Source organism: Microcebus murinus, chromosome 1 (genome assembly GCF_040939455.1).
Source record: "Microcebus murinus isolate Inina chromosome 1, M.murinus_Inina_mat1.0, whole genome shotgun sequence".
In the NCBI taxonomy this organism is placed as follows: Eukaryota; Metazoa; Chordata; class Mammalia; order Primates; family Cheirogaleidae; genus Microcebus; species Microcebus murinus.
This window is the reverse complement of record NC_134104.1, coordinates 50822298-50846113: the sequence shown is the minus strand read 5'-3', so window position 1 is coordinate 50846113 and position 23816 is coordinate 50822298.

The following is a 23816-nucleotide window of genomic DNA, read 5'->3' as shown; positions in this document are numbered from 1 at the left end:
AGTTTGCTTCTTCAGTTCCACTGGTGGGACTTCCCAAAAATAAACTCAGGAGAGCAATGGCCCTAGGAGATATTTCAGTTTATTTTTAAAAATAAAAGAAGGAAATAATTTTAAAATATTAAAAACATAAAACTTTTGAACTGTCCATATGATCCTAACAGAATTTTTTTTATCTAATGGTATTTATTAATAAATATATGGACATTTCTATTTCTTGGACCCAGTTCTAAATCCTTTCCATTAGAGATTTATCTCTTAGTGTGCGTCTCTACTTCAGTCTGAGAAACAATGCACATGCTTCTATTGGGTAAGCACTTGGGAAGGGCTGCTTTATAACATCTAATGCCATTTCCCAGCTGCCCAAGGCTGTGCCTTTTCAAGGCAGCATGTGTGTTTCATCACTGCCTCTTGCATTATAAATAAGACCTGAGGTCGATGCTCTCATTTTGGAGTCCTGTCTGTTGTCATCAGCTACTGTGTGGCTGATCTGCTGATAGTTAACACACCAGATGTCTGGTATAGCCACATACACTGTGGAACTTCATTTGGATAAGATTAATTATTCTGCTCCACTGACTTCAATGAAACAATCCAAAAGATGAAACAAAGGGGACGAGGCATAGAAAATCAGTGCAAGAGTTTTGAAATAGGGAATATATTGCATAAGAGTGATAAATTGACTTCTTTTTAACTGTTGGAATTAATCTGTATTTTACTAAAAGCTCTCTGTCAAAAGTACTTTCAATAATCTATAAATAGCTTCCCACCTTAGAAGATAACTAAAACTAAATATTTCCAGAGGAAACATGATAACTTCAAAAGTCTATATACTAAGACTACTCTCTAGGCACTGGCAGCTGGCTTTTTAAATTAAGATAAGGAAGATGGTATGGTTTTACAGTTCACTTTTCATGGAACTTTTTAAAAAATATAAAAACCTAAAGTGTAATAAAAATTTACTATAAAAATAATGGAGGTTTGTAACTTTAATTATTTAATAAATTGTTAATTATGGCAATTCTAAAATAATTAACTATATTTACATTCATATTTTGTGAGAACCAAATTTTTAAAGGGATTAGTAAATATCTGAATCAGAATAGTGCTGTTTTCTGTTTATTTATAAGTTTTCTCTAAATATCTTGAGTATTTAAAAAATATATATTTACCTAAGGCAGAAAGTTGATAAGTTTTACTCAAACTACACAAAGGAAAAAAATTAAGGTACCAAACTAAGAAAAAGTAATCCTACTTCATAATTTAGTGATAACAGACATATTGGTTCCATTTACTTTCTAAATGAAAATATTAATAAACAGGTACAAATTTAATATTTTAAAGCTGTCAACATAGGTTGAAATGTAGAATTGAGTGCTAAACCTATAATATATCCTATTTTTGCCAAACATGAGAAGGTTTTGTCATTAAAAATAGAATTTCTAAAATATATATGTACATACAATATAGAAAACTTCAAGCTGAATTTTCTAACAAATATACAAGGCAGACTTCTTAAAATATATCTTAATAGTGTTTCAGGAAAGTCAAATAATTTGAGTTAGAACCAGGTGGAAGTGTGTATTAGTTAGTGTTCTTCAGCAAAACAGAACTAGTACTGTGCATGTGTGTGTAATATTTATAAATAAATATAAATAAAAATAGATTTATTTCAAGGAATTGGTTTATGTATTTGCAGGGGCTGGCAGGTACAAACTCTGTAGGTTTGTGCAAAATATGTGAAAGCAAATATAGTTAATTATTTTTGAATTGCCATAATTACTGATTTATTAAATAATTAAAGTTACAAACCTCCATTATTTGTACAGTAAATTTTTATTACACTTTAGGTTCTATATTTTTTAAAAAGTTCCATGAAAAGTGAACTGTAAACTTTCCTGCAGGCTGGGAACTTTCAGGCAGGAATTGATGTTGCAGGCTCAAGGCAGAATTTCCTCTTTTTAAGAGAAACTTCAGTCTTATCTTAAGGCCTTCTACCTGATAGAATTGAGTTGCACTTACCTTATTGAGGGCCACCTTGGTTAAAGTTAACCACATCTACAAAATACCTGTTCACAGCAACACCTAGATAAGTGTTTGATTACATAACTGGGTGTGATAGCCCAACTAAGTCGACACATAAAACTATGATAGAGGACAAGAAACATCTCTTCTCTAGTGTTCAAATGAGTATTATACTCGCACAGTACTTGTGTGCACATGCACACACGCACACACACACACATACACAAGGAGAAGAAAATTGCATATTATTTTAATGATTTCAGTTCCTCAACATACTTTAAGAGCAAATCTTTCATTTTAGAAAGCTATTCACTATTATACTGTCAATCCTTTTCACTTAAAAAGCACAGCACTCACATTTTCATGGGAATGAATGTATGCTGTAGAAATCAGAAAGGGAGATTTAGGTTGTTCATTTGAAGAGAAGAAACTTGCCTCCAAATAGTGGAGGCACCATCCCTCCACCCTGTGGCATAGCTTAGTGGTCAAAACTGGACTTTCTGGGTTTGTATTCCATGTCTGACATTTCCCAGCTATATGATTTCAGTATCTTTATCTTTGAAATGGAGACAACAATATTTCTACCTCAGAGCTTGTTATGAAGAGTATATGCTTCACAACAAGAGCTATGGAATTGTTAGATAATATTATTTCTGGTACAGAAGGCAATGGCCCTGGAAATTCTCCAGTTTGTCCTCTGGATACCATTGAAATAAGGCCGAATACTGCAATTTATGTTCCTAAATCTGATAAACTAAGTTAGTGGCATATAAATTTGGGTCTGTGAGCTCATACTAGTCAGGAAACCATTGGTTACAGATATGAACGAGATAAGTATGCATCTTAACCTGATATTTCTGTGACATTTTCATTGTATTTTGTGAAAGCGGAATTTCACAATGGATTGGACAAGCAAAACAAAAAGACAAACAAACCAAAAGATTGGTCTTTCACCACAACACACATAGTTTGGGAACAACTCATCTTAGAAATCCCTATGGGCAGGAATTTATTTCCAAGCAATCATTTAAATGTTCATTTCATCAAAATTTATTATGTTACTGCCTCTAGAAAAACTATAGTTGTGGTACCAGTCCTTGGTTTTCGATGTGCCAATACATCTTAAGAATTGTCTCTTAGTGTATTTGACTTCCTAACTGGAGTATGAGACCTTGTCATGCAGGGTTCCATCTTGTTTGGGCAGCCAGGGACTTAGAACAGTGAGTGGCACACACCTGTTACTTGGTTATCACATTTTAGAGGAATGAAAGCATGGGCAAGTTACAAGAAGAAAATCAGTCAAGGATGGAAAATAAGCTTGTTATTTTTCTCTTTTATAATAGGTTGAATGAGAAAAGCCAGAGATTTTAATAGACTGATGAAAATATTTACATTATACTGATCCTTTGAGATATTATGTATGTGTAAAAACACACTGTCTTTGAATCTGAGTATAGATTTTCAGTGACAGTTTTAAAGGAGTGAGCCATGGTGTGGATGTAGCCTGGAGAAAGAGAGAAAAACAAGGAGAACTGCTTCAGGAGAAATGCATACTTTACAAACTAAGTGATTGGAAAGAAGCCCTTTGTTTATGAAGTGGAATGGTTACTTTCAGAAGTATTTGTTGATACTCACTAAAACATAAGAACAGGAGAGTTTATGGGTATCATAATTATATAACCACTATAATTTTTGAGGGTTTATTTAGGTTCTTTTCCCCAAGACTTAAAGAAAAAGAAACATTATGCTAGATTTCTGTATGAGGTTTTGAGCTGGCATTTATGGCTCAATAATGCTTTGTTAGGGTGACTTCCTTTCACATAAGCACGATGTTTTCTTCTGGCACGTAAGGTGACATCTCTTTTCTGACTTCCTGAGGAAAAAAAAATCTTTCCATAATTGGCTAGTTTTCTAGCCATCACTCATGAGTCCCTGATGCCATTTCACATCATGTTCATTGTGCTGCGTGAACACATCAAATCAGCTCATCATAAAACACAGACCTGGGGGACTCAAAAAAGCCAATAATTATTGATTTTTCAGGATGAGTAATTTGTATTAATCCTGGAAAGATCAAAAGAAGTGTTTTCAACTAAAAGTTACTTAGACTCTAAGGAGCAGTCGAGAATACTTTGCGGTTTCTGAAGTAGGAAGAATATTATTTACCAGTAGACATAGGAAAACTTAAAGCAAACAAAACAAATACTTACTGATTATCTTACTAACACAACAGTAAATTGCCATCTATGATTCTGTGGCATTATAACAATTCATGTTTATTGGGATCTATTTGAATATTCCTCTGGCATGATGTCATGATATGCTAAAAGCCATTCATTGTTGTCTATGTGATTTCAGAGAATCATTACAATATCTGAGCCTCTATTTTCTCATCTCAAATAGAAATTATAACACATACCTTATGGTATTATTGTGACTATTAAATGTCATTTGAATATAAAGTGACTAGCATTGCTTCTAGCTTACGGAAGTTCCTCAAAAAAGACTGATTTTCCTACTTTGTACTCTACTGCTGGAGCCTCCTTTGAAGTAACTTCAGTTTGCTTTCAAATTTCTAGTTGTTCACTTGTCCATTTGTTTGAAGCTCAATAGTTGCAGTGAATTCAAATAAACATGGCAGAACACATTTTAAGTTTGATATAGCCTCTTTCCCCCTCAGGAGATCTGGTTCTTTTGAGGCTATTGAAAGATGATACTGTTCACTCCTTAGGTACATAGATCAAGCAGGGTTGCCAGGCCAATATCAATAATGCAAATTCTTGTCCACTCTGACATACTCAAAATTAATCCCACTTTTAAAAATTCAAGATTCTTTGTTTTACTTTTCCAAATGAAATCTTAAAAATAGTTAGAATAAATCTAACTATTGCTCTTTCAATTTTGCTTAATTTCCCCAACCACAAGAAAAAGAAAAGGTGAAATCTATATGAAATGCTAAGTCTAATAAAAGTGTTTTTAGGAAATTACTTTCTAGATCTCCCTGTTCAATTTCCACATATGCCATTTCACAACACATTTGTTGGCTTGCTTTACAACTATCCTGTTATCTTATTTCCTAAAGGATGTCAACTCCTTTGGCCTGTCTTGTGTGAACACAGAGTTGAAAAATGTATCCTAAGTTCATATGGGTTCTTTGCATTTCATTCTAAATGAACAGAAATATTCTGGAGTTTCTTTCATGTATACAAGAATAAATATTTCATGGTGGGTAGAATTAGAATTTTGCCATAGATTTAGTCCTTTGAACATGAAGATGACAGCAGTGATGGGAATCTCTGAACCACCCATACTTTGTTTTGCATATAACAAGCCTACTATGGTCTAAATGTTTGTGTCTTCCCACATTTTATATAATGAAACACTAACCCTCAATCTTATTGTATTAAAATGTGGGGCTTTGGGAGATAATTAGGTCATGAAGGCAGAGCACTTATAAATGACATTAATTCCCTTATAAAAGAAGCCCTAAAGAGACTTTCACTTCTTCTGCCATGTGAGGTTACAATGAAAAGACAGCTATCTATGCATCAGAAAGTGAGACTCACTAGACACCAAATGGACTGGCACTTTGATCTTGGACTTTTCATCTTCTAGAACTGTGAGAAATAAATTTCTACTATTTAAGCCACCTAGGTTATGGTACTTTGTCATAGCAGCCTGAACAGACTAAGACAAAGCATTTTCCATATGAGTTAGGAGAACACTAAGGTATAATCTTTTGGGAACATACAGTTTTAACCTATTATACACACAGACACATACAACAAAAACTCAACTTAGCTAGTATCATGCTTCAAACAACTAAGCTAAGTACCCTGAAAACACTTATAAATTATGTGGAAACAGTAATAATTTAGACAGCAAGAATAATTTCTTCCCAGCACATTGGATGTGTCTGAATTTTCACAATCAACATTTGTTTCATAATGTGCCTTTCCATGTAACCATCCACACCTCCTTAGGGTTCCTCCCTGTGGGTACAACATGTAATAGATATCTGTGAAATTCATCTGACAGGGAATTTTTCACTGCAGATATTCATTATATACCTCTCCCTGGAGTATGAGATTTTCTAGGCTTTTTTATTTAAACATATTGTTTTTCTTTTAAAAAAAAAAAAACTCTAATTGGGAAGGCCTTATACTAGAGTAGCTCTGAACTTTAAATTCCTAGGCGAGAAAACCAAAGCCCATAAAAAATGACAGTGTTCTATTCTAGCACCTTTATTTTCCTGGATAGAGCTTGAGCCCATCCTCCGAAGTGAGGTATCACAAGAACGGAAGAATAGGCACCACATGTACTCTCTCCACCAAACTGGCACTGACTGATCAACACTAAGGTGCTCACACAGTAGTAATATTCTTTGGAGGCTGGGAGTTTGGGGTTGGGTAAATTTACAACTAATGGACACGGTTAGTGTTGTGGGGGAGAAGGGCATGCCTCAAATAATAGTTTGGATGTGGCAAAGTCATAACATGTAACCAAAATGTTTGTATCCCCATAATATCCTGAAATAAAAAAAAAAAAAGAAGAAGAAAAGAAAAAACCAAAGCCCAATGTAAACAGCTAATTGAAACTAAAAACTGTACCAATCAGAAATCATCAACTAACCCCTAACTGGGGACTTTCCACTCCAACCAATCAGAATTGTTTTCTTTGTCTTGTTTCTGAAAGTGCTTTCTAAAAGTTTCCATTCTTTCCTCTCCACTTGTGGTCTGGATCTGCCCAAATTCATGAATCGCTGAATGCTCAAATGGACTCTCTAAAGTGTGAATGTCCTTAAGTTTTTTTTCATCAATGCCTTTCACCTGAGACTTTTTCTCACTTAGCTCCAAAATTCCTAAATAAAAAAAGGCACATCCCCCAAATAAGAAGTATTAAATACTTACCTTGAACATGAGTGACCTTACAGTCCATGAATGCAGAATGGATTGATTTATAAAACTCAGATGATGCTATGAGTCATTTGTTTAAAAATACAAGAGAAGGCCTGCTTGGTGACCAAAATAATCAGTAAAACATGAGCAGTGGCTGACAGAATCCCCATATTACCCCACAGATATCAATGAGATAATATCTTTATAGATTTGCCCTGCCCTGTTTGCCTGGGATGTACCATGGGTGTTGTGGGCCAGCTACAGTCAACTGAAGATATTCTCCAAGCCAAGAGCAACCATCCTGAGGTGGAGAGGCCTGTGTAGGGTCTGGGGAGGCAGCTGTGTCTGTCAGATTCAATCTCTGCCTCAGTGACACCTAGATCCCAGTATGCCCCTCCCAGAGAGCTCAGCCATCTCAACATCGGCAGGTGGCCAGAGACAGGGTGACTCATGCAGTTGCTAAATCTCCAACTGAGATTCTACCACCTGTTTCCTGGCAGTTACAAACTTCTGAGTTTCCAACAAATAGGTTATGTTCTTGCACAGCAGTGAGGCCTGACTGCAGGCTAGGAAAACAAGAGTGGGAGCAGAGCCAGGAACAAGAGCAGAGGTAGGTTTCTGGGCTTATACTCCATGGACCCTACAGTCAGCTTGCTCAATATGGGTGCCCACAGGTCACAGTGATTTATAGAGTCACTTCTTAACATGTACCAAGCACCCAATTAGATACTGAAGTACAAACATGAAACAGTCACAATTTCATTCAGTTCATCTCACAATAAAGGGTTTACATAGGACTATAAAAGTTTTGTAATAGGTAACTCTTCCTAATACTGATTACTACAATAACTTGGCATTGTGGTAAAAAAAAAATTCACAAAAAAGATCTGTATTAAGCCCTGTGCTAACGGATAACACTGAAAAACTAGAGCAAAGAGACTACTTCAGAGGGGTGAAGTAAAGTTGTTGAAGAATAATTTTTAAAAGGACAAATTGTGACTGTTATAAAATGTAAACTAGATACATGTCAAAGATTTTACTTAACTCATTTTTTTTTCTCATTCATTATTTAAGGAATCCATAAGATGTAAAAGACAATTTTTTACATCTTATGTAAAAAAGGTATTTACTTTACATAAAAATAGGTACATATATGGACATTAAAGAATGCTGACGTAAATTTCCCAATAGATACAAGCTGGTGTCTTCAACAGGCTGGATGTCAATTTCATTGCCATCACATAAAATCCATTTGCTTTTCTATGAACAGGAACTGTTTGCATCACCATCATCTCTCCACAAATTATCTCCACAGTGTTGCAACATAGTTAAAGACAATAAAAGACATACATCCTTAGAGAGTCCCATAAACCCAAAAGGGTCCTTCAGATAATGCTCAACATACCTTCATAGAGGTACCCAGTAATCATTTATCCCACCTTAAAAACTTTTACCTGACAACATGAACAAAAGTAAATGTAATATATTTGATTTAGAGACACCTGTCTAACATGCCCAATTCTTTGTCATCTGAATTTTTAAAATTTGCTACCTGTTATACAATATTCTTGGTATATTAAACCTTAAAGTGTTAAAACGATATTTTAATGTTATAATTCCTAGACTTTGGGAAGGTATGTAAAGAAACTATTGAGGAATCCAAATCGGTGGAAAGTGGGAGACTTTTCAATATTCTGTAAATTCTGTAATACACACAGCGACCCTGCCAAGTCTATTGCATAAGGATAGTCCTGCTCACTGCTTTAGCTGAAATAAGTAAGTATAAACAGAAGGAAAAGCAAAGCAAAGCAAACAAGCAAGAACACTGGGCAACCAAGGAAATCTTTGTCACAGCCCATGTACTGTACTCTAAAGAGATAAATGGGGTCTAACTTGAAATAAATTAAGGAAGTCAACTTCCTTTGTCATAATACTAAAAACAGAAAATACACTAACAGCAAGAGTGTAAAGAAGTAAATAGAAAAACAGAAGTACCAATTTGAACTCTTAAAGAGACCAATTTTAAGTAATAGCTACAATGCTATTAGGGCTCTCTAGGGCTCTAGAGTAATAAAGTAGCATCTGCTAAAACATAGCACAATAAGTGATAAAGACTCAGATGATAAAGACTCAAATGATGGTCCAAAACATTTTCATCATGAAGACAAATATAATACATATTTTCGGAAGAATTCTGCTAAAAAAATTCAGGGTCCTTCTATGTCAATGAAATTTCTAGCTGTACATTGGTGTTGGGAAGGTCATGATATCCCTTTTGAGGATAAGAGTTGCTGCATTTGGCCCCTCCTACAAACAAGAAAGAAGCATAACACCTAGTGGACCTCTTTGGATTTTGGAGGCAGTATATTCATTTGAGTTTGTTACACTGGCCCCTGTACCAAGTAACCCCCAAAGCTGCTAGTTTTTAGAGGAGTTCAGAGTAAGAGAAAGCTCTGCAACGGACCCAGGCTGCTGTGCACACTGCTCTGCCATACGATCCAGCATATCCAGTGGTACTTGATGTGTCAGGGGCATATAGGGGTGCCCTATACATGAATCACAGTTCTCACTTTTAAGATTTTGGACTGAAGCTCTTTCATCATCCACTGATAACCACTCTGCTTTTGAGAAACAACTCTTGGCTTGCCGTTAGATCTTAGTAGAAACTGAACTCTTGATAATGGGCCTCTGTGTCCTGAGCTGCCCATCATGAACTGGTGTTCTCTGACAGACCAAGCCATAAAGTTGGGCATGCCCAGCACACTACATGATCAGGGGAAGACCATTTTTATTTTCTCAGGCAATGTAGGGTTAATTCCACTTCCTCTTTGAGTGGGGAGGCTACTTTTGCTGGAGCTGAGAAGAACGATTCTGCTGGAGGTGGGGAGATCTTTCCACTGACAAAAAAGGCTCATCAGAATTTAGGGTCTCAATGTTGCTCACTTCATCGGGATCTTCCCATGTGTCTCCATCTCAACTCACAGGACTCCACTCTTTCTCAGTCAATGCCGCCATCACTTTAACAGCAGACATCTTGCAAGCATGCGAGTTCAATCATTATTATAATCCAGCTAATTACAGGATGAGATTCTGCATTTGATTTTCAACAATTTTAGCTCTGTGGCTATGGGAGATTAGGCCTTCCTCAGGCTGTACCAAGAAGCTCTCAAGTCATTTGTGCAGTGCTTAAGCAGGAAGTTGAAATCCCTGAGCTCTTTCTTTTCTTCCATCACTTTGTCCAGTGACATTAGGAGCAACCAATCAATGTTGTTATATTCGTTAGATTTCCAAAAATGTTTGAAAGTATTATGTACAGAGTCACTTAGCTTTTTGCTTCTTATAAGTGGTTGAATAGGATTATCCAATGCAGATATTTTATGGATCTCTATAAACAGTTTATGCCATGGACTATCAGTGTTCTCTTTACTCCTGGAAATAGTCATTAACATCTTTAACCACTTCGGTACTAGCCTTGACTATAGCCGATAGCCACAGATGAACGCGCACGGCGACTTTAGCCGACAGCCGTGATATGACTTTTCTAATTTTTCATTTATCAAAATAAAATTGTGAACATTTAAAAATAATGCAATGAAAACATATATGTACATGTTACCTATTCTGATTTACATTACAAGTAAAGCTACCTGTAAAGTAAAACAAGCTGTCAGTGCTTTAAATCTTTCCTCATCACACAAGAGCAAAACAGATTCATCATCCATGCACAGCACAAACTATCATGCGGACTATGAGTGCTGGCTGTGGGCAAGGTTTCGCGGTCAGTGAGCGCCCTACGGAAGTGGTTAAATCTAAGCACATTAGGGAGCCAATTCCAGAAACCCCAGAACCAACTTAGAAATCTCATTCTTAAAATGCTGTTCCTCTAGAACCACTCTTGGTAGCAAAATCTGTATTGGTCAGGGTTCTCCAGAGAAACAGAACTGATAGGAGATAGGTGACATAGATACATACATACATATATAGACTTATTATGGAAATTAGCTCAAGTAGTTATAGAGGCCAATAAATCCCACAATCTGCTGTTTGCAACCTAAGAACCAGGAAAGCCAGTGATGTAAGTCAGTTCAAGTCCGAAGGCCTGAGAACTGGGTATTGAAAAGAAGTCCAAAGGGCTGGATAGAGTTAAGTTCTGGATAGAGTCTGAAGACCCAAGAACCAAGAACACCAATGACCAAGAAGAAGATAAATGTCCCAGCTCAAAAAGAGAGACAAAAATCATCTTTCCTCCACATTTTTGTTCTTTTCAGGGCCTCAATAGATTGTATGGCGCCCACCCACATTAGTGAGTGTGATATTTACTTTGTCTACTCATTCAAATGCTAACGTCTTCTGGAAACACCTTCACAGACATACCCAGAAACAATGTTTTACCAGTGATCTGGGCATTCTTCAGTCAATAAGTTAACTTATAAAATTAATCATTACAGGGTAAGTAGAATTTAAATTAAGTATTTAATAAACAAAGGCACAGAAAAGCAAAGCAGGTAGCCCAGGCATGCACTGATAGTGCCAGTGTGAATCCAGGAGGTGCTCTTTCCGCTATGGCAGGGCCTGGTGGACCTTTCTGTCATGTGCATGCTCTACTTAAACACTCCTAATGAGACTCCCCACCCCCCAGCTGTCCACAGCTGCTCCTCAGCTTGTGGCAAACTGGAAAATACAAATACTGCCTTAAAGACATTAGAGCTCAGTTTTTAAATAAACAAAAAAGAAACATGTACCATCTTAACAAAGCATTGTCTCCTGGGCTTATTCAGTGTAAGTCTGCCAATTCGTGACCCTTAGAGTGGAGAGTAAAAGACCATTTGGGAGAGAATTTAAGAGACAGAGAGAAGCCGACTCACAGAGCATAGCCTGGTTGCTCTAATGGCAGGCAATTAAAATAAATATTCATTAATTTCTGAGGCTCCGGTCTCTAGAGCTGTCTTGAATTCTAAAGACCCTTCTGGTTCCAAACTCCATTAAAAAGATATGGAATAGCTCAGTTTTTTTCAATTGCACACACACACACACACACAATCTTCCACAATAAACCCTCATTACATGAGGTTGTGTGCAAGCCTATTCTCTGCAAACCAGTGAATCTAACAAAAACCATCATACTCTCTTTTGCCTTGAGTTATCTACATGTATTTTTCCAACATTTTATTTCAAATTATGCTATGGCTACACTATGATATGCTGTGGTGATTAATGAAACATGAAAGCTGCTCATGCAGAAGTAAAAAAATAAAAAAATAAAGATGAAGTCAAAGTTGATCTTCCTATTAACTAATAAGAATAAGATATGCAGTGTGAAACAAATTTCAAAGTACCAAATTTATTCAATGTATTAAACTATTGCTTTTAGAGAGATTTCTAAATTATCTGTTTTAGGGTGCTGTGTATTCTTTGAACACCAGTAGTAATGACGCTATAAACTAATTATTCTGGCTCTTTAAAAGTAGGACTCTGTATGCTATGATTCTTTTTAGAGATACTCTTAAGAACAATACAGTGGTGTGTCACTCTAAAGGTAAAGATAGTCATACCTTAGAATCCTAGAACTAAAATGGAAATAAGGGATAAAATTGTTCATTTTTTTAACCTTGCTCTGACTTGAAAATTAAAAGACCTACAATAGGGATTCGGCTTTGAAAATAATGAATAACAAGTCTGGAAACCTCAGAAGCCAGATAAGAGTCTGAGGAACCCCAACGTGAGGGGCAACCATTGATCTTTTTATTGCCTCCGTAGTTTCTCCTTTCTCAGAATGTCATATAGCTGAAATCAGGCAGTATGTAGCATTTTCGAATTGGTTTCTTTCACAGAGTAATATGCTTTTAAATGTCCTCCATGTCTTTCCATAACTTGATTGCTAATTTCTTTTTAGTGCTAAATAATATTACATTGTATTACCACAGTTTTCCATTCACCTACTGCAGGATATTTTCTAGGTTTCCCATTTGGCAATTATGAATAAAGTTGTTATAAACATCCATATGCAGGTTTTTGTGTGGACATAAGTTTTCAACTCCTCTGGGTAACAACCAAGGAGTATGATTTCTGGATCATATGGTAAGACTATGTTTAGTTTTGTAAGAAACTGTCAAACTGTCTTCCAAAGTTGCTGTACTATTTTGCATCCCCACTAGCAATGAATGAAAGTTCCTGTTGTTTCATGTCTTAGTCAGCTTGGCCTGCTATAGCAGAATACCATAGACTGGGTGGCTTAAACAGCAAACATTTATTTCTCACAGTTCTGGAGGCTGAAAGTCTGAGATCAGTGTGACAGCATGGTGGGGCTCTTTGTGAAGGCTCTCTTCCTTGTTTCCAGATGACTGTCTTCTTTTTGTATCCTCACATGGTGAATAGAGAGAGAGAGAGAGAAAAAACAAGTTCTCTTATATTTCTTCTTATAACATCTTAATCCCATTATAAGGGCTCTACCCTCATTACCTAATTATTTCCCAAGGGTCTCCTCTCCAAATCATCACTTTTGGAATTAGGGTTTCAACAAATGAATTTTTGAGGAACACAAACATTCAATCTATAGTACTCTACACCTTGTCAGCCTCTGGTGTCAGTGTTTGGACTTTGACCATTCTAACAGAAGTATAGTTGCATCTCACCACTGTTTTAATTTGTCTTTTCCTAATGACATATGATGTTGAGTATCTTTTCATATATTTATTTGTATATCTTCTTTGAAGAGACATATGTTCAAATCTTTTGCTCATTTTGGGGTTGGATTATTTATTTTCTTATTGTTGAAGTTTAGGGTATTTTAGATAATAGTCCTTTATCAAATATGTTTTTATCAAATATTTCATCCCAGTCTGAAGCTTATTTTATCATTTTCTAGATGGTGTCTTTTATAAGGCAGTTATCTTTAATTTTAATAAAATATAGCATATCAATTATTTCTTTCATGGATTGTGTCCTTGGTGTCATATCTAAAAAGTTACAGCCATACCCGAGATTGTCTACATTTTCTCTCATGTTAACTTCTAGGAAACGCATACTTTCACTCAGTTTGCTTTTGTAGAAGACCATTCTGGTTTCTATGTAAAAAATGGATATATTAGAAAGGCAAAATGGAAGGAAGGTGACCACTAAGAGGCTTTCACAGTAGTCCACATCAGGAAGAATAACAACTTTCACAAGGAAAATAAAGGTGTAAATAGAGAGAAGTAAATGGACTCAGGATCTCAATCTGTCTTGGAGGTAGAATATCAATAGATATTTTATAGGAGGTGAGAGGGAATACATTAGAAAATCCAGGATAACTCCTAGTTGGTTCTCATCTGGTCTTCATCGCAGTCTGCTTTGGAGGTGATGGCTACTCAACTCTTGGCAGTCCTTTGAATTATTTCATTTACTAGGACCTTAGTGAGAAAGGTATTTCTGCTGTCTCTGGGAGTAAAGAGAAGTTTAAATACTAGGAGCTGAAAGTGAACCAATTTATTCCTAAACCTCCAAAAAATAAATGATTCCCTTTAAGACCAGTTAACTGTGCACACTACATAGGGTATATTTCTAGCATCAATATGATTCAAGAGTTTCAGGGGCAATGAAATGATTGAAAATGAAGTTGGGTTTCTTGAGCCCATATGTTGCCAAAATGCAAATGTTCATCCATAAAATACTGTTGTTGCACTCTCTTTCGGATGTATGGAAACAGATCTATTTTACCTTAGACACTTGTCCTTGGGATTATTAAATTTTTTCCCTATAGAGTTTTGTGGAATTGAAAGCCTAATTGACTTCAGTTTTATTTAAATGCAGATCATTGGACCTTCACATAGAAGCACTTACATTATAGATAACTATGGAAAACATTTACGGAAATGAATATTACTAATAAAACATTCAGTAAAAACAAGCATGATTTGAGTCTCTGTGATTTTAATACAGAATTTAAACTGTGAATTTTCTGATTTTTTTCTTTTTTTAGATAATATTGTTTGTGAATGTTTTTGACTTGGCTTGGTTTCACTTAAGGTATGTGTGGTAAATGAAATAATGGTCCCCAAAGATGTTCCTGTCCTAATCCCCAGAGCCTGTGAGTATGTTACCTAACCCTACAAAAGCAACTTTGCAAATGTGATTGAGTTAAGGATCTTGGGATGGGGAGATCATACTGGATTATCTAGGTGGGCCCAGTGTAATCATAAGGATCCTTTTAAGAGGGAAGCAAGAGGATCAAAGAGAAGATAATGTGACAACCAAAGTTGAGTCAGAAAGAGTTGAAGATGCTATACTACTGGCTTTGATGAAGGAGAAGGGTGCTATATATCAAGGAATGCAAACAGCTTCTAGATGTTGGAAAAAACAAGGGAGCAGATTTTCCCTTAGAGTCTTCAGAAATAATTCAGCCCTGTCAATGCCTTGGTTTTAGGTCAGTAAGACTCATTTAGCCTTCTGACCTCAGAACTATAAGATACTAAATTTGTGTTTTTTAAGAAACAAAATTTTTTATGATTTGTTACAGTGGCAACAGGAAACTAATACAATAATTTATACTGAAAATGAGACTTTCCTGGAAAGCTTATGCTATAGAATATTGCTGTAGCTTGTGTCTTTATAAACTAGATGAATGTCTTATCAGTCTTGTGTTCTTCAATGTCTCTTCCAAAGGCATGTTACTTCTTGGGCATAATAAGGAAGAAAAAAGAATAAAGCTTATAATTTTGGTGTTAATAATTTTCAACTGGGTGAATGATGATATTATTTATTGAATGGGAAAGCTAGACATTAGTGCTACTGTGGTTTACTAAATCAAGAATGGCTATGTTAAGTTTGAGATGTGTATTATACAAAATTGACCTATAAATTTGTAAAAGTTGTCAGAATCAAAATGAAGTCACTTGTGTAAAAAATAATAATAATAATAAATAAATCCCTGAAAAATGGAGCCAGGAAATGTTATGAAGGGAGGATTTTCATGCATAAATGCCTGATAACAATAATTATTGCAAAACACTGTAAAAATTGCAACCTTGCACAAAGGCCATCACAACTTTACAGAAAAAATAATTCTATAAGGACATTTTCTCAGCTACATTTGTGCAACCTCAGATTGTACCACCCTTGTTAGTGATCCTCATAGCCAAGTATAATTATCTCAAAGCAATTGTGTAATCCTTCTCATTTTTTTTTTTGTTAAAAACCTTTGTCTTCTTCTACCTCCCTGAAACACACCTAGTTTACTATGCATGCATTTTCCTATTGCAATGGTCTAGTCCCCAAAACATATAATTTTCTTTACAGAGTCTCTCTCTGTTTATTATTTAGGTTGACAAAAATGGTGTCTGAAGTAGAATATGAAAACAAGAAAAAAGAAGTGGGATCTGAAGTAAGATCACTCTCATACGGAATTAACCATTTCTGGAACCAATGTGCTGTCCTGACAGGAGCCCTTTGTGCTCTTTGCTGCCACCGCTCTTTTTGCCCTGGTAAGTCTTCTGTCAGGCTGAGGCTTTCTCTTTTTGATAGATGGTCTTGCATTTATTCTGGGTCTGATTTGTCAAAGGAAGGCCACCTTTATAAATGATTTTACATGCCTGCTGGGATAATAAAACACATCTTATCTTTTCTGGCAAGTCCTTACTGGTATAAGGACACATGCCCTTCTGGTTTAAGTACTTTGGTTTCTAGAGAATTTACATTCTGTCAGAGAGGCATGTCTTTTCTGGCAAATTCTCTTTTGGTTCTGCATGCCTAATTTAATATTTTGTTTGATCTGCATGCCTGGCTTAAAGTTTTTTGTGAGCCATCTTATCTTGGTTTCATTTTGGTTTGCTTATGCATGTCTGAAAATAATTTGGCTCTTTTCCCTTGCTTATTTCTAAAACTCTTCTAACAGCAAAAGTAAAATATTCAAAATGGCAAATGCAGGATGACTATTTAAATGCCACTAAGGCTAGTGGCATTTAAAACATTGGTCCAAACTCCTGACGTTCTCTGATAGAATTTATATATTTTTCTCTGGTCTTGAGAGATTAATAAAAAATGGAATGAGATACTCAAACATTAAGGCATGCCAGGTTTTCTGGGACTACAACTGGCTACCTATTATGGTCCATGCTCATGCCCCTTTGAAAACTGATTGGTAAATCACATCAAGAAAAATCCAGAGTTCAAATGGTCATTATCCAAATGCTTTAAAAAGCACCCACAACTGTAGAGTCAATTTGTAGAGCGTTCTAAGTACCCTATCATTATTTATTTTATTCCTTCCTACTTTGAATCTCCTGACTTTTCGCCAGGTGTTGAGATAAAATTCACTACTTATGGCATTTAGCAAAGATTTTTAAAAAGTCCTAAAGAAATTTCAAATTAATGGCTTTACAAATTATAGCAGCTCCATGGTAACCAACAAGCTGGACACCTTTTGGAAATGTAAATTTAAGTTTGCCTGACTAACAGTTGCTTAGGGTTATGGAAGAGTTAGTTGAAGAATTAATAGTCTAAAAGAAAAAGAACTAGTAATAGGTAAATGTTTGTTGTGTCATCAGATCAAACAGGTCAAAATCCTGAGCTCAGAGCTGTAATATAAGGTATCTCCAGTTGGCATAAAAAATGCTTTGTCTGCCATGCAGTGGCCAGAAGAAGACCTTCTCCAAAAAGATAAAAAAGAAAGAAAAGAAAGAAAGAAAGAAAGCTGCTAAAAATGTATTAAATATCTGCCTCTATTAACTAGTCAAGCAAACCAGACCAGGAAACAATAGACAGATTTATTATCACTTCAAGGCTGCTTGAAGATTTCGCTTCTCTTATACAATTCAGCCAGTCCTCGCTAAAATGTAAACAATGAAAATTTAACCCTAAACTTATTTGAAATTGGAAAAAAGAGAGAAAAAAGATGAAAAGGTTTTTTAAAACCAAATCACTTCATCCAAAATTTTGGTTCACATTCTTTATTAAATTATCTGTTGGGGAAAATATATAGCCATGTGAACAGATCGAATTTTGTCAGAAATATAATTTGAATCCAACTGTATTTTATAAACCAGTGAATTTATATTACTATTTCATAACTAAAATTCTAAAATGAAAGCTATAAGATCTTTATTTGTAAGTGTGTGTGTGTGTGTATGTGTGTATGTTTAGGTACGTTTATACATCTGTATATGTATTATGTTATATCTGGTGTCTATATAGTAAAATCTGGCATAGTTGGCTAGAAATACCTTAAGAAATTCTACTCAGATTCATATAAAACTATATAGTAATTAACTCAAATGCCTTTGGGATTAAATAGTGTCATGTGACCTGAGTAAATCTTTGATTAGTAAACTGTTTTAAAATTGTTGGTGAAATAAAAATGGAAATGTCTTCTAAACTGTCAGTACACATTTTTTGCCTGAGTTTACTGGTCAGACAGGATTATATTGGTCTCTGCTACATGTGTTAAAATCATAAAACTATAAAACAGAATTATTTTTGAGTAATTCTTTGGTAAGTAACACTAATGTTATATTGCTAGTTTAATGACAACAGTTGTGTCTTCTGAGCTATTGGAAAATACCCATATATCTAAGTTTCTTACTTTGGTGAATATCTGATATTCATAAGCTATAAAAATGGTTAATAGGGAACTAAAATGAAATGATGACAAGCTTTTCCTAACATGTCAGTTTTCATAAGTAATCTTGATATAATTGTTACAAATAAATAAATTACATAAATATAAATGTGATGAACATATACAAATAAGCTTTTCATGTAATTTGAAACTTAAATTTATGCTACATATTCTCATTAAAGGTCTGGGTCTTTTCTAAATAAGATTAAAAACTGAAGCATAAATTTATGAACATAAATTTATCTTGGCTTCTTCAGTTTTATAGAAATACTAAGTATATTTGAGTAAATTAATATACATAATATTTATGTTATGAGGTCCATGTTTCTAAAATGGTAAAATGGTTCTCATCTATAAAATACTTACATGTAACAGTTTGAAATTTCTTCCTTCATAAGTTTTTTTTACTAGGTAAAATTATGGTTACTAAGGGAAAAAATTCTAATTAATGTTTATAATTCTTTATACAAATAATACCAAAAATGTGTTTTTGATGAAAAAATTAAGAAAGGAAAAATGTGTTCTTTCTTGAGAATCATAATGATTTTGTCTAATTCAAAGATAATTTAATGGTTGTTTCAAAGCATAGATTTAGGAAGGATATAGAAATAAGACATAAAGGTATCCGTAAGCAGGACAGAGAGATGGGAAGAAAGTTATAGGCATGAATTTGTATATTTTGTAAGAAAGGTTAAAAATAAAAGAGATAATTTTGTATGAGAAAGAATCTCGTGTGGTAAATTTTTGTGCTGAAGTGAAACGACTCATTATTTAAGAAAGACAAAGTATATGATAAAGCAGAAATTCCAAGCATGTCATCGTAGGTCTACGTAGATTGTGAAAGCTTCACAAAGAATACATTTATGAAAGAAATTTTGTGGCATTAAGTTGACTATAATTAGAAGAGGATTATTTATAAGTCTTTATAAAGATTAAGATTTCATATTTTTAAAAAAGTAAAAATTTGGTCCCCTATGGTACAACAAAGTTTTTTTCAAATATTTTTCTGCTCCTAGTAAAACTGCAAGGAGTGTTGATTTTTAATTCTGACATTTGTTTCATTAACAGACATTCTCTACACTGCCAACAGTTTCTATCTCTGCCATATTTCTTTCTGAAATCCCTTTAATTTCCCTGGTTTCAGGTTAGAAATGCTGTCTTTTTGTTTTAGAATGGTAATTTCATTTCTTGAGGTAGAGTTTTCTTCTTGATACTTCTCAGATTCGTATTTCAGATGTTCAATTTTTGCTATATCTCACTTCACATGATTTGCAGGTCATGCATCATTGTGTTCAGCTCTTCTTTCTTTCCTTGAAAAGAATGATGTGTCTTTTTGCCTGGTTGGTGAGATAACACTCTCTTTTAACTTTTTTTTCAAATCTGTAACTTTTTTCTTTGATTCTAACTGTGCTGTCATGGCCTGAGGTTGATATCTTAAAGACCTAACAAAGCAATGTTTTCCTTTAGCATGACTTGATTCTATACTCTTGGCTTTTCTTAATGTGTCTGAATCGTTTCATGTAAGCAGAACACTTCCCATTTTTTTACTAAGAGCCATGTACTCCCCTGCTATGTACTAGTTTGCTTGTTTGCATTCATACAAAATATAGTGTACACTCATAACATTGGACACACACTTCATGTGTCTAATAAAATTCAAGTACCTTTTTCATCAGGTTAAACTTCCAGAAAATCTAAGTGGGCTTCCCATAAGGAGAAGCAATCACATTGCAGAAGATTTTCTGTACCTTTTTTGGTAACTTGAATAAAAAACAAAGATTTTACATTTTATCAAGATAATTTCTTATGTTATTTTCATTAGATTTTTTATTATTTAAGAAAATGGAGCTTTGAAATGGTTAAGGATTTTATGTCCATATAACTTACTATATTGCTTTTAAAGTCTTTGATTATCATTCTGATTAAGGGAATGATTATTATTTTACAGTGACCTATGATCCTATTATAATCAAGTGTTTGAAACTTTTGACATCTTTGACAGACTTTCCCAGGATCAAGTTCTAAATTAAGTCTCTTTGACCTATAAATAACTTTGGGCTTTTCCATTTGAGTTCCTGACAAGCCTTAAAGAATGTATCTTTCATCTTTTAGAGATACTAAATGATTAGGCTTATTTGGTAAGTTGTTTGGGAAACATTACTGAATGATGGGACAGTAGATTTTATTTCAATTACATTCATGAGTATGCTATTAATATGAATGTTCAAAATTTTATAAACCTCTTAAAAATCTGTTATCAGTCATAACTCTAGATATTATATTGCATGCCATAAAAATAACTTCATTTCTTTGTTCATTGCTGATTATAATGAACTTCCATCTGATTTTTAACCATGGCTATCCTAAGCCTCTGTTATCCACAGATATTGTTTTGAATACTCTAAAAGTATTTACAATCAGATATATGAAAAAAACTCTAACAAGTACTTTTACATATAGTTTGCTAATAACTCTAAAATCAATGGACTAAATAAAAATTTTCCAAAACTTTAATAAAGAAACTGATGGGTTTATGAAACTGCAAATCAAGATCAAGCAAAAATAAAATTAATTATGTGAGATTAGGTAACTGATAAAGGTAATGTTTTGTGTCTTTTATTTGAAACATTATGGGCTCTTTTTTTTTTTCTTTTTTGAGACAAGGTCTCACTCTGTCACCCAGGCTGGAATGTAGTTACATCATTATAACTCACCTCAGCCTCAAACTCTTGGGATCAAGCATCCCTCCCCACTTTGTCACCCAAATAGCTGGGAATACAGGTGTATACCACCATTCCTGGCTAATTTTTAAAATTTTTATAGATATGCAGTCTCACTATGTTACCTAGGCTAGTCTTGAACTCCTGGCCTCAAGCCATCCTCCTACCTAGCCTCCCAGAGTGCTGGGATTACAAGCATGAGCCACCATGCCTAGTCATTGTTAGTTCTTTCTGAAATGTATTGTTTTCCAGATTTAAATAACTTTTTCTCTTAAGTTATCTATAGTTTACAGCAATTTGATAAAGTATGCTTTTTGTAAACAAAAGTGGCAACTTTTACATTTTCACCTTTCCTGATCCCTCTAAAATCTGGAAACTATTCGTGAGTATTGTTATGGTAATATGATTATTTGATAAATTCAAAAAAATCTGCTGCTTCTTCATAATAGGATGCAATGAAAATCACTGCTTATATTACCAAATCTTTGACTGAAATATCATATTAGAGAATGTACATACAACACTTGGTTTCAAGAGGTCCCAGCCTTACAGTGAGTGAGTAAAACTTGTCACTTCCTAGCAGGTCTAAGAACCTTAAGACTGTAGGAAAAATCTAAAGTCTGCCTTAGTTTGGCTTCCTAGTTTCAATACATTTTTAAATATGAGATTACTATATAGTCAAATCACCATTCTTACAAGCAAAATTTGAGAAACTAAACTTATTTTACAAATAAATTTGTCTTACTCTGATTATCTTTGGTAAGAATCAAGATGACCATAGAGAAGAAAAGTTACATTTCTAAAGAAAAGCTATGATACACCTGTTATTAGATTGTAGCTCTGTGCATTCTTTTTAAGTTTCTTGTTATCTACCAATTTGTACTAGATCCTGAATTCTCCTAATTTCTTGCAATACTGGGCTACAACTCTCCAACTAAAAGCAAAAACTGCTCTCTTCCTAACTATAAGCCAAAACTAGATGGATTTTAAGGGACAAATCTCGTGCTGATATATTGGTTGCACAGAAAGTTCACCAAACCACTCAGGGCTGTAATGAGACATTCAAACTACAAACCAGTGCAAGAAGCTGATGTTTTCATAGTGTAGGCAGCTTTTCCTGAGACATTAGAACAAGACTCCATTTCATAATGAGACTCTATCCTGTTAATGCTACGTTTTTCACTTGACAGGATAATAATGTAATTGAAATTTCACAATCAGTGCCTTCTGTTGGTAACTTGACAGAAACTGACCTAAGAGAAAATTCTTTAGTATCTATTAATACTAGTTAAGTAAGTTAATTCCTGTGCTATTGCTCATACTACATGCTGTAATGGATAAATTCCTCTGGGAAAGTTGAGACCCATGCACATAGAATAAGAAAACAAGTATAACCACATGGTTATACTAGGTCTCACCTAATTCCTATGATCATTTGATTTATTCCATTAGTAGCCTTTAAGTCTAGGCTTATCTTTCAAAACATTATGCAAACTCAGATTGTCATATTGCTATTAATTTTACTTTGCATTTTCCCTTTTTAAACCTTGTATCTATTATTTGTTAAATTTTTGCAAAAGCACAACTTTTAACAATGTATGCTGGCCCAGTACTTTAAGATGATAGCAAAACCTGATAGAACAATTAAAATTGAGCTAATCAATGGACTTCAGGTTGACTTAGCCTGAGAGCCACTTCCTTCAAAGCTCTTGCTATTGGCTGGGCAAGGTGGTGGATGCTTATAATACCTACTCTCTGGCAGGCCAAGGCAGAGGATAGCTTGAGCTCAGGAGTTCGACACCAGCTTGAGCAACAGTGAGACCTTGTCTCTACTAAAAAGAAAAAGAAAAAGAAAAAAATACACAAAACAGAGCTCTTGCTATGGTTTGTATATGGTTTGTTTGTCTCCATTGGATATCATGTTGAAATTTGATCACCAGTGTGCTGGCAATGGCAGGTAGGTCCTAGTGAGAACTGTTAGGATCATGGGGAGGGTCCCTCATGAATGGCTAGGTGCCATCCTCCAGGTGGCAGATGAGTTCTCTCTCTTTCGTGAGACTGGATTAGTCCTCTAGTCATGAGACTGGATTAGTCCTCAGGGGAATGGGTTAGTTCCTGTGAGAGTGGATTGATATAAATCCAGAGTACCCCTTGGGTTTGGTCTCTCTTTGTATGTGCCCACTACCCCTTTGACCTTCTCCTCCATGTTTTTAGGCAGCACAAAAAGCCCTCACCAGAAACCAAACAGATGCCAATGCCATGTTTGTTTTACAGCCTGCAGAACCATGAACTAAATAAACCTTTCTGCTTTATAAATGACAAAGCCTCAGGTATTCCTTTATAGCAAAACAATGGACTGTTGCTCATTTGTTGCTCAAATGTAGCTAAACTGTTTTGAAGTTGACTTCTAGTTGCCAATCTCTCTCTTCAATATGGGAACAGACCTGTAATCCAGGATAAGTCCATCCTGGCACTGAGGGATCATCAGAACCTAAATACAGGATGGTCCATAATCAGTACTTTCAAAGAAATATAATGATCAAAAAGGAGAAATGTGAAAGTTGTCAGAATCAACTGACAAAAACA